Source organism: Suricata suricatta, chromosome 17 (assembly GCF_006229205.1).
Source record: "Suricata suricatta isolate VVHF042 chromosome 17, meerkat_22Aug2017_6uvM2_HiC, whole genome shotgun sequence".
NCBI classification, from domain to species: Eukaryota; Metazoa; Chordata; class Mammalia; order Carnivora; family Herpestidae; genus Suricata; species Suricata suricatta.
Window position 1 is genome coordinate 53,863,276 of NC_043716.1, and position 5,765 is coordinate 53,869,040.

The 5,765-nt window shown below is 49.3% G+C and overlaps 1 long non-coding RNA gene across 1 annotated transcript in view; it reads left to right on the forward strand.

Moving 5' to 3' along the window:
- The window catches only part of LOC115281878, an 18,937-nt gene extending 13,172 nt beyond the window's left edge, over positions 1 to 5,765 (forward strand). Inside the window, exon 2 of the long non-coding RNA XR_003904442.1 lies at positions 5,416 to 5,765. This is a non-coding gene — a long non-coding RNA (uncharacterized LOC115281878). The remainder of the gene's footprint in view (positions 1 to 5,415) is intronic.

A 5,765-nucleotide genomic window follows, 5' to 3' on the forward strand; every position in this document is an offset into this window, starting at 1 on the left:
CTGGAGCCTGCTTCGGTTTCTGTGTCTCCCTCTCTCTCTGACCCTCCCCTGCTCGCGCTCTGACTCTCTCTCTCTCAGAAATAAATGGACATTAAAAAAAAAAAAAAAGAAAATGAAAGAAATAGACCATACTAAAAAAAAAAAAAGTTTCTTCTTAATTCTTAACATTTTTATTTTTTTATTAAAAAGATTTTTTTACATTTATTTATTTATGAGAGGCAGAGAGAGACAGAGCACAAGTGGGAGAGGGCCAGAGAGAGAAGGAGACACAGAATCGGAAGCAGGCTCCAGGCTCCTTGCTGTCAGCACAGAGCCTGACGCGGGGCTCGAACTCACAAACGGAGATCTTGACCTGAGACCTGAGCTGAAGTCAGATGCTTAACCGAATGAGCCACCTGGGCGCCCCAAGGTTTTTATTTTTAAGTGACCTCTATATCCAGTGTGGGGCTTGAACTTACAATCCCGAGATCCAGGGTCCCGCGCTCCGCTGACTGAGCCAGTCAGGAGCCCCTGCAGAGGTCTGTTCCTAAGCTACAAACCAGTTTCTTCAAGGACAAAGCAGTTCTCTACAGTTGCCTCAATTCCTCCTTCCTGAGGAAGCAACCGAAGCTCCCAAGATGCCGCCTGTAAGCCAACGCTGCTCTTCACAGCAAGGGTGGGGGCCCTAATTCCCTCGCCTGGAATCTGGGCGGGATCTAGCGATTTTCCTGAGCAGTAGAATGTGGCACAGGGAACGTGCTGGGACTTCGGAGGCGGGGCCACGAGAAGCCGCAGAGGTTCTGCCTCAGTCTCTTGAAATGATCGCTCTCGGGGACGGTCCCTCTTGAGCCCCAGCTGTCACGTCACGTGGAGAGACCGCAGGGAGTTGCTCTGGCGGACAGGCCCTAGCTGAAGTCTTCGATGACAGCCAGCCACAAACTGTCCCCACATGAGAGAGCCATCCCAGAAGATTAGCCCAATGCCCTGGTGACCGCATGAGTCCCCAAGTGAGAACCACCCATCTGAGCCTCGTCAACCCGCGGCGACCCCGATAAACGATGGCTTCGAGCCACTACGTTTTGGGGTGATTTATTACCCGGACACAGAGAACAGGAACACTTCCCCGGGGAGTCGGGACTTTCAGGCACATATGTCCCTTGCTTGGATGAAAAATTAATTGTCTTTCTAGCGATTGCCTGGGAAGCGTTCGCACAAGTGGGACATCAGGGCTGGCGGAAAGGTACGAGTCAGACCCCAGCACAAGCCCGAGTTCGAGGTTACGCACCGCACCAGCGCGAGTCACGTAACCCTTGATGTAAGAGCATTTTGTCACCTCCCTTCCCTTCCCCACCTGCCAATTTCTTCTTCCTTTCCTTTCCTCCATAAATTGCAAACCACCATCCCAAAGCCATCATCGTAGAAACACGGTCAGGTTCTCGGGAATCTGACTGATACCCGAAGGAACAGGTGGAAGGGGCTGGAAACTTCCAGGCTAACATCTGAGGCTTAGCCACCAGGTGACGTCTTTAAAGTCCTCATAATGGGAAGGTAATCTCTCTTTCACACACAAGGGAAAATAGAATCCCCTGGGGATCAGATACTAATTAGACATTAAGAAAATTGTATTACGATTCGACGGGGAAATTAGACATAACTGAGCTTTTTAAATTCACGAGGGCTCCTGCGTTGACACCACCTGGTGGGATCAACTGTAATAGCTGTTGAGACCCGTGTCCCCTTTACTTGGAGGCGGGCTGGCAGCTCTGTCACCATTCTCACGTCCCCACGCCAGCGTCAGCGAGGATGTGGGGGGACTGATAATCTGCATCATTTCTCTGCTCTGCCTGATCCGTTTCCAAACATGAAATGGTCTCTGGGACTCTGACAGTTCACGGTGCCTTCGAGAAGTTTTCTTGGCATTTACAGAACTGTGAGTTCTTTGAGTTTGCCCACCTGCTCGGAAAACATGCTACAGAGCACCCCCCACCAAACGCTTTTGTTTCTTTATTTTGAGAGCACGTGTGTGGGCACAGGCAAACTCGAGCCGGTGAGGGGCAGAGAGAGAGAAGGAGAGCGAGAACCCCAAGCAGGCTCCACACTAGCAGCATGGAGCTGGATGTGGGGCTTGAACCCACGAACTCATGATATCATAACCTGAGCTGAAATCAAGAGCCGGATGGACACTCAATCATCTGAGCCACCCAGACGCCCCGAGATACCCTAAGTCAGCAGTTTCCAAATGTGTCTGCCCACCAGATGTCCCCAGGGGGTTCCAATGTGCTGCCTCGGTTGGGAGCTACAGTGCTAAGTGACCGTGGAATTGGATGGGGCCATCGGCAGATCTGGTGGCTGTTGCCTGTGGCCTCCTCTCTGCTTCCTACTGGGGATATCCTGAGGCACCTGGGCGGCTCCGTCAGTTGGGACTCCGACTTTTGGTAATGGCTCGGGTCATGATCTCACGGTTTGGTTCATGAGATCGAGCCCTATGTCAAGCTCTACGGTGAGAGCACAGAGCCCATTTCAGACCCTCTGTCCCCCGCTCTCTCTACCCTTCCCCTGCTCACACTCTATCTCTCTCAAAGATAAATAAACATTAAAAAAAAAAAGAAATGGACATTTTGTGCCTCATAAAAGAATGATCCTGAGAGGGGCACTTCCCTTTCCTTCAAATCCCTTATTTAAAAAATTTTTTTAATTTTTAAAAAATTTTGTTTATTTATGTTTTATTTATTTTTTGAGAGAGAGACAGTGGGAGCAGGGGAGGGTCAGAGAGAGAGGGAGGTACAGAATCTGAAGCAGGCTCCAGGCTCCGAGCTGTCAGCACAGGGCCCCACGCAGGGCTTGAACCCATGAACCGCGAGATCATGACCTGAGCCGAAGTTGGACACTTAACCAACGGAGCCCCCCAGGTGCCCCTCAAGTCCCTTATTAAAAAAAAAATTGAGGTGAAACACACAAGACACTAAATGGACAACTCAGAGGCATCTCGTGCATTCAGCCTTGTCCAAGTGCCACCTCTGTCTAGTTCCAAAACACCTTCGACACCCCCACAGTAAAACCCATGACCAGTAACCACCTGCTCCCCCGCCCTCTTACCCAGCCCCGGGCAGCCATTAACCCTCTTCTCTTCATAGACTTGCTCGCTTGTTTTGTACGCTCCAAATAAATGGAGTCACACAACAGGTGGCCTTTTATTTATTATTTTCTTAATGTTTGTTTTTGAAATGGAGAGACCAAGCATGAGCGGGGGAGGGACAGAGCCCAACTCAGGGCTCAAACCTACAAAGCACGAGATGATGCTGGAGATTTGGCCACGTGAAAGCATGCGTCAGCACTTCCTTTCTTTTTATGGCGGAATACCATTCCATGATACAGATTTGCCGCCTTTGTTTATCTGCGCGTCCCCTGCTGGACATTTGGGCTGTTTCCACCTTTGGTTATTGTGAACAGAGCCGCTGTGAGCATTCCTGCCCAAGTTTTGTGCGGACACGGTTTCATGTCTCTCTGACGGACACACCCCCAGGAGCAGACCTGTTAGGTCGCGTGTTCAGCTTTTTGAAAGATCTCATGTTAAAAAGCTATTTTTCTCAAAGGCTGATGGGTAATCCTAGCTTTGTTTCCCACTTCTTTCAGGGCTACGTTTTCATGGTTGACCTTGACCTTCTAGGCTTTGCCCTGTGCTGGCGACTTGTGGGTCTCTGTCTAGAACTGGAATTAGCTCCACGCTGTTACTCTTGGGTCTTCAGCGTTTCAGAAATGCCCCAGACTGGGGGCGCCTGGTCGGTTGACCCGTCTGACTCTTGATTTCGGCTCAGCTCATGATCTCACGGTTCGTGAGTTCAAGCCCTGCGTTAGGCTGTGTGCTGACAGCAGGGATCCTGCTTGGGATTCTCTCTCTCCCTCTCCTCTGCCCCTTCCCTGCTTTTGCTCTCTCTGTCTCAAAATAAATAAATAAACTTAAAAGAAAAACGAAAAGGAAAGGAAAGGAAAGGAAAGAGAAAAGAAAGGAAAAGAAAAGAAAAGAAAAATGCCCAAGACTGCCGGGACGTGGCCCTTGGTGTCCTGAGGCGTGCTGTGGCTCCCGGCTCCCGCTCAGTCTTGTCTTGGCCAGTGTGGTTCCTGCAATGCCAAGGGCAGCGGATCCCAGGAAGAGATCCACCCCTGAGGATCGGGCAGACCTGATCCCACACTATTCCGATTTTGCAGATACTGAGTGCTTTCCCCCTCAAGTGCTCAAAGGAGTCCATCTGAGACCTGAGCGGTCACAGATCCTGGTCACATTGCAACTGGAACTCAGCCCAAAATGGGAGGATCTTTGTGTGTATTTGCAAACGCCAAGTCCTGATAATGTGGCTTTTCCTAGGCCATCGAGTCGGAGTCCGGAGGACTCATGTATCGTTTTAACTCTGCCATCGGAGCCGTCTGTCCCCCTTTCCTGGGACCCACGGGCCTGCTGTGCCCTGCCAGGAAGAGGCGGGGTGTGTCCACACCACGGCCAGGGTGGCCACCTGGCACCGAGATGCGGCTCTCTCCCTGCCTCAGTCCTGCATCAGTGGGGGCAGGGGGGGATGCGGTCAGGAGAGGTCAGTCTGGAAGCATTTCTTTTTTTATTTACTATATTATTTATTTTATTTTATTTTATTATTTTATTTTATTTATTTTATTTTATTTATTATTTAATTTTATATTTTATTTTAAATTTATTTATTTTGTTTTATTTTATTCATTTATTATTTTATTTTATTTTTTATTTATTTTATTTTATTTTATTTATTTTATTTTATTTTATTTATTTTTTGGAAGCATTTCTTGAGGATTTCCGTGTGCAGGATCCCAATGCTGCAGTTCTAGGAAGGAGATGATGAGTAAAAAGATGTGTTCTCCAGCCTTCTAGAAGCTTCTCACTGCACAGAAGCACCCTCCAAGCCCATTCCATTTTTGGCTTAAAACTTTTTTTAATGTTTATTTATTTTTAAAGAAAGAGAGAGAGAGAGAGAAACAAAGTGTGAGCAGAAAAAGGGCAGAGAGAGAGGGAGATGCAGAATCCGAAGCCGGTTCCAGGCTCTGAGCTGTCAGCACAGAGCTCCACTCGGGGTTTGAACCCATGTACTGTGAGATCATGACATCAGCTGAAGTCAAGATGCTTAACCAACTGAGCCACCCAGGCGCTGCCCATTGTTTGCTTTTAAAAAACAAACCCAGGGGCATCTGAGTGGCTCAGTCAGTTGAGAATTCAGCTCTTTGATTTCAGCTCATGTGGCGATTCCATGGTCTGGGATGGAACCCTGTGTAGGGCTCAGAGCTGAGCGTGAAGCCTGTTTAAGATGTTCTCTCTCTCCCTCTGCCCCTCTCCCCTCACTCCCCCGAGCATGCCCATGTGCATGCTCTCTTTAAAACACACACACACACACACACTTTCACTAATTCTTCTGTAAGCTTTGACAGGTGATCACTCGTCTCCCCATTTCCGTTTCGAAAATGAGTTCCAGAGAAGGCTGCTGGGATCATCCGACGATGCCTTGAAGGAGAAATGACATCTTAACTCATTCTCAAGATGCCAGTCACGTGGCCGTGGCCAGGACTTCGGGGCGGCGGGCCGAGGACGACCAAGTGCTTTTGGAAATGACTCCCCTGTCGGATCAGCACATTGCTCCCCTTGAAGCACAAAGGCTTAGGGGAGTCGTGTGCAATCAGGCTGCCGTGTCCCCTGCCCCGCCCCCCTCCTCGGCCCCAGCTGTCCAGCCCATCCTGTATGATCAGCGCTTACATTAACGAGGCTGTGTCTG